Raw genomic sequence first — 10,931 nt, 5'->3', positions numbered from 1 at the left:
TTCCCAACAGTTTCAGACACTTAACTTTACAAACACAGTTTAGATCTCAGAGGTAGAAATTATTTAGGGCACAAAACAAAGATAATTTGATGTTTCGAAAGAAAATCAGAAAGCGTTTGTGCATAGAAAAAAATCGAGAGACAAACTTCTGTTTCGATAAAATTAAATAAAAAACAACAAAAGACATCAATACACAAATAAACAAACAAGAAGCGACATGACTTTGCAGAAAAAAAACAGAAAAAAGGGGATAACCAACAAGTCCAGATGAATTTTGTTGAACGAGGAAGATAAGAGGAGGCCTGCGTCAATCTGTCTTACGCAAAATTTAGAATATAAATATTTTTTTCATATTTCATACTCGTTTAATATGTCTGATCGATTTATTGATCTCCAGATATTTCATGGGAAATCACACTATTTAAACTACTAATAATAATTCATTGAAATTTTGCATTTAGACAGATCATACTTATTTCAATATTTTAGGCGAAAAAAAAATTGGGGTCACCGATGTTGTTTTCGAGATATGACGTCATAAAAAAATAAAGATTGCGTTATACAGTAATATAGAAATAGCGCTCAAAAATGCTAAAAGAAGGCAAAATTATTGAAAAACGATGTTTAACTGGTTTAACTAAAACAGTCAATTGCAACTTTTATCTTGTACACATTTATTTTTCTCAGTTTCCTTATTTTTTAAGGCCTTTTTACATTTCCCGCCATTTTTAATTGCCGTTTATTATAGATTTTTCTTGAAATAAAAAAAATCTAATAATGTTTTTTCCTTCAAACTTCTGCATTAGTTGCAGCTTCAGGGGAGATTTTAAAAGCATTAATAAAAAGGGGGGGTCACCGAGGTTTTAAATCCGCTACAGTGGAAATAATCTTATTATCAATTTTTAGCGGGAATTATAACTTTTTCTCTTAACGAGAACGACGTTGCTAGCATAGAAGCATTTCTTGCAATGCTTGGTACTATTGGGTTAAAATTATATATATATATTATTTTTTATATAATAATATTTTTGTTAAGGTATTTTGATTATTCATTATTAAACATACAGTTATAGTTTATTAAAAAGTAATTGTCAAAGTTGGAGTCATCTGAATTTTTTAATTGCATTTGTTGTATAGGAAAAACTAATGTGTGCCTCATGCCGTATTAAAGAATTAATTTACGGATTACAGATTTAGAATCTTCCACTTCGGAAGATTGAGGGTATCTGGGCTGAAAAGTTACACGTTCCATTTAGACTACAAACAGAATAAATTCACTAACTTGGCCATTGCACCGGGAAGATAAAACCCGAAATGCCGTGTTTAAAAAGCCACAAACTCGGCACTTTAAAAAAAAAAGGCCTCATTTCACCGTTTTCGGAAGAAATTTAAAATTGGCTAACATTTCTGTTATTACACAACGCTCCATAATCGACACAAATTAAGTTTGAGTTCCAGTTTTATTTTGATTTCGAATATTTTTTCCAGAACGATTTCTAGTTTAAGCTCGAGTTACACTTAGAAACTTCTTGAGTTATACTGTTAGATAGAGTAAAAATTCTGGTAAGAGTTTAAATTTTGAGATCCGATGAAATTAAGAGTAAGAATGTGGTTTCTATTTTCTGTTGGAGCACCTCTTTTTGTTTGAATGTATATTCTTTTAACACATTTATCTTTCATTGTGGTAAATGCACCTTTTTTTGCCAATACTGATTAATGAGGGAAGCAGGACCTTTTTCGGGACGTCGGGATCAAGTGTTTTTAAGCTCGGGATTTCGGGATTGAGCCTTTAGGGATCCGGGATTTCTTTTTTCGATGTTCGGGATGTCAGGATTTTTTTTTAAAATTCTGGACCTCGGGATTTCATGTTTTTAAGCCCGGGATTTCGGGATCAGGACCCCTCTGACCCCCCCCCCCCCCACTAATGATAGTTAATTTGAAAATAATTAATAGAATTTGTGTGCCAATATTTAAGCACTCTCTGATATATCATGTTGGCTATTTTTGTTAAAGAACCAAAGAATAAAGAGTAAAAAAACTGGATGTCCTTTTCAGTCACGGTCTCCGACAATATCCCTTTATCACTGTCGACAGTGATCACATTGAGTGATCTAAACTCGAACCTACATCTGAACTTTTATTACTATTTATTAATTTTTCTACCATTGTTTTCTTGATTTTTGCAAAACTTTCAGTGGCAAATATTACATGAACATCAGCACTAAACATTTGTCTATATGAGTGGAATATTCTTTCACCAGACGGACCATTAATGTGTTTGTTTCAGTTTAGCAGTACTCTGTGAGACATTTGTATATCTCTACATAAATCTGTTGAATTATTATACGCCCGGTAACAGGACGTATTATGTTAAACATCTGTCCGTCCGTCCGTCGTCAACATATCGGACATTAACTCAAAAACGCTTTAACCAATTGGCCAATTGGCATAAAACCTTAAAGAAATTGTGTATATCTATTGACGTGAGCTCCCTTTCTTTTTTTATAAATTTTGATTTTACGTTTCCGAGTTATCCATTAAAAAGGGGGATTTTCCAGTTTTCGGACAATTATAACTCAATATCGCTTTCATCAATTTTCATACAACTTTGATAAATTGTTTATATCTGTTGATGTAAATACCCTTTTCTGAGCAATATATACCCTTTTGATTTTCATAAATTTCCTAATATGAAATTGAAAAGTAATGAATCCTTCTAAAATTGTACCACAAGGTTCCATATCACAAATGAAAGGCTGAAATTGATTTAAGGGGTACATGTAGTTGCTCAAAACGTTCAGGAATTAGGGGCCACAAACAAGCATTTTACTAAAATTACTATTTTACAATAACTTGTGTTGTGGATCTATCTAAAATTGTACTACAAGGTTCCATACCACACAGGGAAGGCTGGGATTGAGTTTGGTGGTAATTACTCCAAGAGGGGAGGGGTGGCGTTTCATTTTTTTTTTAGCAAATTTTTCGAAATATCTCAAAAAGAAATCAGTATTGCACAATAGAATTTTAATACCTTTGACCACATTTATTTTGTGCCAGAAACCTACATTATGTCAAAATTTTTATCACAATCCAAATTTAGACCGTATCAAGCTTTAATATTGTATCCAAACTTGCCCCAACTGTTCAGGGTTCAGAGGCGTTAGATATCAAAGGAACATTTGGGAAAGATGGACGACACTTAGATCATTTCTGTCATCACATGTGAAATAAATAACGATTTCAAATTGGACTTCACACATTTACGTCCAGTGGCAAGTTTAATGCATATTCAGAACTAGAACATATGAATTTGACTCTGCTTTGTAAAAACCCGACAGGCTGAGCCGGATAAATACTTATGTGAAATAGATGTTTGAAGAATTATTTATACATGTAGTATAGAAGACTATAATAGTTATGACCAGGGATGGGCACGATTACTGAAAAATGTTATCGATTACATGAAGGATTTTTGTGCAATCGATTAATAATTGATGTTTGAAGAATTATTTATACATGTAGTATAGAAGACTATAATAGTTATGAGTTTATGACGTTGCATGATGTGATATGAGAAAACTGTAAGTTGAAACTCGTTGTTCTTATTTACAACCCTCTTTTGAACAGAAAACTACAGATTCCGATAGCTATACGATAACATGCTGGTACTCTTGGTCTATATGTACCCCCCCCCCCCGAAAATATACGCTGAACCCTACATACCGCATCGCGGCGATACGCTGCCACAGTTGTGCCATTTCATGACCACTTTCGGCAATTTTTTTGCCATACATTTTGTCCATTTCGAGTAGCATTTTCATTTTTGCACTTAAGGTCAAGATGAGTCCATAATATTTTTGGAAATTTAGAATTCAATTAGATATTGAACATATGCATCAGAAAATTAAAAAAAAATTATATGTCACCGACTTCGTTATCGAGAAAATGGTCGGAGAGGATGAAATTCCAACGTTCTTAGTGTTGATTATGCATGATGATTAGGTGTTTTGTATTGGTAGATCCTTTTTATCATAATGGTCTGGATAGTGGGTCATTCATTTGTTAATGTTTATTTTGTGTTTCCAATATTTGTTATTCTTTATATTTTAGCACCTCATCATTCAATCTTTTTTTTTTGCCTTTTATTCTGCAGTATTTCCCCATTATTTTGTATTCCGCAGGTAAACCTCAATACAATCTAGAAACTCGCTAGTACAACATATCAGTTGTAAAAAATATGATATGTCCATTATCATTTCTCCTGCTTTAGTGGAACATCCCTTCGAGCGTTCGCTTTTTCATAAATTAGCAACCTTTACGGCGGAATCGAAAACGGCGACGTCATAATACAGTTACGACACTATGGCGGCGCCGAGAGCGATGCGTATAAACAATAGTGTGATTTCACTTTAAAATGCATTGAAATAACAGAAGATTGGAAAAGTCCGATGCACAAAACAATAATTCAAATTGATTTAAAGTTGTTATCTCTTGATATGTGCTCATAATCATATGAGATAGTATTATATTTGAAATAAAATCGAATATGCACTCGATATGGTTACACCTTTTTCTTAAACTTGAACCTGACTGTCTTCAGAGTTTTTTCCTTTATCATTCATCTAATTAGAAATAAAACCTTAGAAGAAATAAGGAAGTAATAGGAGAGGATAACATTTAAAAAGATATATATGAAAATTACCATCAGTAGCTGCGATAACTATACGCTGTTTTAATTCACATTGAAATCGAATATATCTGAATATACATTTGGTTTTAATCCAAAGTTTAAAACAAGACGATCACTAATTAAAACTTCACTGTCTTTGTTTTTTTCATTAATAATTTTCTTTCATCGTCTTTATCTATTTTGAGACACAAAACGCATGTAAACATGGTAAAGGTATTCATGGAAAATAAATAAAGTTGTCCTAGTGCACACCAAAAATCATGATATGCATACACTGTGTCTTCGTGTACATATTGCAATACATATTGTTTACCTTCAACTGCACTTTAGAATTTGTCTATTGTTAAAGTTGGGCTGTTGTTTAAAGAGGCCAACATGTAGGATAATGTAAATAAAGTTTATTCACAATACAATTTTTACACTTGATAAAAATAAAAAATGTGTTTGCTTTTTTCACATATTTTGACGTGTTAAACAATGTTTTAAGTAATATATATGCCTCTAACAGTCCATTCTGTAACATATTGGACACTATTGGACAATATTTTACAGAATGGACTGTTATCGGCTTTTATGTTCTTGTTCGTCTACTCAAACGAACATAAAATATTTATAAATAAATAACTAAACACTATTTGGGATATCAGCTCGCCTGGACAGTACAGTTATGCATGTTTATTAATTTTATTTACAATGCATGGATGTTTGTCGGAACGCCCGAAACCGCTGCTTCAACATATCATTTTCCAATTATACACAATCTACATATATCTTTTCAAGCATGTATAATCTTAAAAACATCCACATCAATCATTAGTATGAATACATCAATTTACAAACTTGATAAAATAAAAAGTGGGTGGGGGGTTGGGGTCAGAAATGACCAGACTGAACTATCCGAAGGCAAGTGTCGAATGACACATAATTACACACAGATTTACCGTTACAATTCTTCCAACTTATATTAGCTCGTGAAATATTGAATGTCAATGGAAATACATCATTGGATACAGACCGAAAATATCGACAGAGCTATAATTTGTAGTTTTTCATTCATACTACCAGCTTTTACAATTTTTACACAATTCTGATTATCTGTGTACCATTTAAGCGTTTTGCATTCAAAAACGTTTTGAAAGATATCAAGGCTAGCTCTATAGTTTTCAACTCCCTCAGTGTTGAACTTTTTTGAGCTTCAGAAAAAACATGTGATTTTTATTTATTACCCAACAACTTAATGTTCAAACTAGTTATGTTTTCTAACAACAAATGCAGTTCTGATGAGACTTTGTAAGGACATGGAAATAACAGCCATTTGTCCCATTCTGTTCTACACTTTATTGCCATATAACACAATTTTGTCATTAATCTGGCTACATTGCTAATGACTGGAGCCATGGAAATAAGTTTACCTACAACCTGAGCTAAGGTCCTAGTAGTTATATTAGGAAATCTTCCAATAACTGATACAAGGGATACACGCAAATCACCTACACGTCTGTCTGGGATAACATGACTAAATTAGCTAGCATTCAAAACAATACCAAGCCATTCTAATGACTGTACAGGTGAACATATTGACTTATAAGAAATCCGGCGTCTTCTTCAGATTTTTTTAACAAAATTTAAATCTTCTATACACTTAGATTTATCTATACACATACCAAAACCATCATCAAGATACAATACAACATCTATACCGTTTTCACGCTAATATTTTACCATAGGTCTCAGACATTTTGTAAATATGTATTGGCTCGTACATATACCAACTACTAAAACTGTAAAACAATAAAATCTATTGTTCCAGCTGAAACCTAAAAATGTTTGTTGCTGCGGACAAATGTCCAAGTGAAAATATTCAGAAAATCAAATTTATACATGTACGAATCCTTCTGAAAATACTGAACTGCTATCTTCCAAACTTCAAATTTTATTTTGTCTTTTTTGATTGATTTATTTTAAACAGATAAATCAAGAATAAGCCGTTTTTTTGCCAGAGATTTTAATCGCTACGTTTTAGGGATTAACAAAATGAGGTTGAACTGGTACTTCATCTACACAACCTGTAGAAACTAACTCAGAAACAGTCTGATTGACAAATGATTCATTCAGCAGTGCCGATTTGTTATTCTTCAAGAGCATTTTAACCGGCGGGTCAATAAATGGAATGACATTACTTATTGTGTCAATAACAAAGGAATTTGATCCAATACTTTCCCAAAATTTTACATGCTTCGCTTACCTTCCCTTTACACCCGTAAATGACATGAAATTATGACTAACTTCTTCAAAATAATGAATTTGAGTTAAGAAATTATCTAATTCATACTCTGACCCATATTCACATTCATAACAATCTATATGAGTAAAATTATACTTATCATTTACATTTCTGGATGCATCTGCAGATTTACTTCTGATTGGCAACCCCAGACGATCCGACCCCAACGGATCCAGATTTGGGGGAGCTAATTTTTCTCCAAATGCCCGAACTGCTTACAAAAGAAGCACATGTCCAACTGGCACGGCTTACGCCGTGCGACGCTGTTACGAAAGGGCTGCCTCTGAAACTGTTGATTGTAGGTGGGATTAGCATAGGTTTCGGCTGGTGGCAATCTGGATTTGTTGGACTACGGAGCGGGACGCCCTTTCGTCTTGTCTTTCATCGTGTGCATGGCTCAGTTCTCCGCCTGGCGAATTTTCTTCTCCTCTTCACTGTTACATGTAGAAGCAATATCATTAGACTCATACTCATGGACCGTTGACCATCCTGCCGATAAAGAATCTGCAATCCGTATTAGCTTATTACGGCCTTTAACTTTTTCTAGCAAATCAAGAACAATACGAATACTCTGTGCCTCTGTTGACGGAATTAACTTATAAAGCTAATTAAATTCATTCACAGTTTCTTCGTTAAACTTGAAATGAATTCGATTTCCGTCATGCTTGAACTTGATAGAAATTTTCTCCTTTATTGGACATCAATCTTGTTCACGTACCAACTTGGATTCACGGATATCCATTTTCCCGTCCATGTACAACTTGAATAGAGAGAATGTGTCGTGTAAGTCCCTATCAGAAAATGATCTTATTGCACCATCACTGCTTTTATTAGGTAACGAGTCGTCCTGTAGAACTAGACTTTTTTCTGTATGTTCGGTCATATTGAAGAGAAATGACCAGGCTGAACTGTCCGAAGGCAAGCGTCGAATGACACATAATTACACACAGATTTGCCGTTACAATTCTTCCCGCTTAAATTAGCTCGTGAAATACTCATTACTCTAGAGTATACCTTAAACCGGTATATCTAGTCATGTAACAAATGTCAAAACAAATACCCGTGTTCATCATAACATTAATAAATACACAAATCTGTTACATATTAGATTGATGAAAAATATGTGAGAGATCATTTTTGATTAAAGGCACAGGCGTTTTTTAACGAAAAAAACACTTAATAGTTTTGTTTCTATTAAGGCAAAGTGTAGGTAATTGAACGCCTCTAGCGGAATATTGGATTAAAAACGTCCGTCGTTAGTTACGCAAGTTCTCTACCTTACTTCAAGAAAGGACACACGAAAGAGAAACTACTTTTTGCGGTCTATCATGAATCCAACAAGCACGCATGTGCTGTCTTTAAACCGCATAGAAATTATCTGAATTACTCCAGTTAGAAATCAAAGCATTCTATTGTTTTGTGCAGCCTGACTTTAATACACTGTTTTTGTTTTTGACGCGTAGGAGAAGGCATTTCGTTTTTATGATATCAACAGAAAGTAAAAACGCCTTACAACAAAATTTAAATGAAATAAACAAATAAACATGTAACAATTCTACATTTATTGATATCTAATTAATTAAAATGAAACCTGCATTTACCCAACAATATTGTTTTAAAAGCGGTAGTTTTGAACGAAAAACACACAGTGCTCATCGTAAAGTTTTATATATAATTCTTTATTTGCAAAACATACAAAAACCAATTTTGGTTATGGCAAATACATTGACAAAACAAACATGATCAAATATAATGAAAACTCGACAAAATTATAAGAGATATGATAAAAAAAGTTAATGTTCTCCTTTCCTCAGTTCTAATGACTCTTTAATAAAAGAAACAACTGCTTTTACATCATTTGGTGTTGATGGATTTAGTATAATCACGAGTTTATCAGTAAAATTAAGTGTATTAAAATTCACATATTTTTGTATATAATATTTTAGAAAGATTTCTCTTTTATTTTCATTTATTTTACAGTTTACAAAAAATGAAATTCATCGTCTAAGATATTACATATTTTACATTTTCTTTCATTTCGTGGTATTTTTGGTATATCGTCCAGTTTCTATTAAGAGACAATGATCGCGTATTCTAAATTTGGTTAACATTTTTCTTGTTATATAAGTTACGAATAATTAATGAAGCATGTGAATTTAATTGTTGAATTAAAAAGACATTGACATTGACCAAGAGAATAATTTGACCACTAGTGCAACACTTACAAGTCGGAAGAACAAAGACGGAAAACAAACAAAAAATAAACAAATTAGGCCCCCAAAAATACTTAGTAACTTAGACATGTTAAAATTTGTCTCACTTTTACATTTATCTTAGAATAAGTATAAACTTAGTCATTCAACTCCCAGTATTTCACTTTTTCTACGTGTGCAGAAAATAAACAGGTGTCTTCTATTCCGTCCGCAATTTATGGGAAAACTAAATCTAAATTTAGAACCAAATTGAAATTGAAAGTACACAAGTCATGTAAGATAAAAATTTAACATGTCATTTCTCTTTTTTATCAAATTCCAATTTCGAGAAGATATCGAAATTTGTTGTCTTTTATTGTGCCTGTATGTATCATTCAAAATTAGAAAATGTAATTTTGAAGTAACATTTTATTCTCAAGTCTCAATTCAAGATTATAAATGAATAGAATATAGTATAAAAGGTTAAAGAAAAGAGATCAGGAATGTTTTGTTACACTTGTAACTGTAATTTAATATTTAGTGGAATGAGAGGTGAATTGAGTTCAGACTATTATATTTCGATAGCATTTTAAAGAAATTTTTTGAAATTTTAGCAGTCTACTGCAAGGGATATTTAAAAACCTCAATGATTTTCAATGAGGATCTCGTACTCGGTCAGCTCTATATGCTTTTACCTAGTTCATGATTATACAATATTTGAGAAGCCTGCGGTTTACTAGTCTAATAATGTAAGACTTTGGGAGTTTCATATAATTACCTTTAATGTTTTTATCGAATATTACTTTTATACTATCAATGATGAACCCCCCCCCCCCCCCCCCTAAAAAAAATCCAATAAAAAACGTTGAATGTTAATGAAATGCAACTCAAAAGTCTTATATTATAGGACTAGTGGTTCACTGGTTGTTGTTCACTTTGGTTTAAGTCTGTCACTTCACAACATGGTATTTTTTTTCCATAACTATTTTTTTTTTATAAATACATGAAATAAGGCCGTTGATTTTCTCGTTTGAAATTTTTCGCATTTTACATGTCGACTGAGTCTTTTGTGGCCTACACATTATGTGTTTTTTTTCCTTCAATTGTTGAAAACAGTATGGTTGTTTATAGTTATTGCTTTCATCGACTTCATTTAACCAGTGGCGGGTAGTTGTCTCATTAGAAGGCATACCACTTCTTCTTATTTTTTCTATATAACATCTCCTTATTTTTTCTAAATTATATAAATAGGAAAGCTATGCATTTGCATTATGCGGAGGCTATATTCGTATGGCACTACGCTAGGTAAACCCGTGAAGCAATACATTCTGAATAATCTCCGTGCATTACACTGAGTACATTTTTATAAAATTGTATTAGGTAAATTTTTAAAGCATCGAACATGATACATTCTTATAAGGTCGCCTTTGGTACATTCTTATGTCATTAATTTACACCAGTTAATTTAAAGCAATTACACTATATATATATTGCTAAAGCATTTCCCTATACACAATGTTATTGCATAACACTGGGTATGTCCCTGTCGTAATTGCACTAGGTACGTCGATCTCAAAAGTATCATATCATATTAGGTGTATGTTTTCATTTTGAATATACATGTATGAAATATCTACGACGGGAAGTTATACCAAATACTCTGATCTTTTCTATTTTGTTAAAATGTATAAGCGAGCCCTTTTTAACCTCATTGCGGCCTAAAAAAACCTCTGAAGATTAAATGAAATCAACAAGTTTTAAATTT

The sequence above is a fragment of the Mytilus galloprovincialis genome, chromosome 5 (assembly GCF_965363235.1).
Source record: "Mytilus galloprovincialis chromosome 5, xbMytGall1.hap1.1, whole genome shotgun sequence".
Taxonomy (NCBI): Eukaryota; Metazoa; Mollusca; class Bivalvia; order Mytilida; family Mytilidae; genus Mytilus; species Mytilus galloprovincialis.
This window is presented reverse-complemented; position numbering follows the sequence as displayed.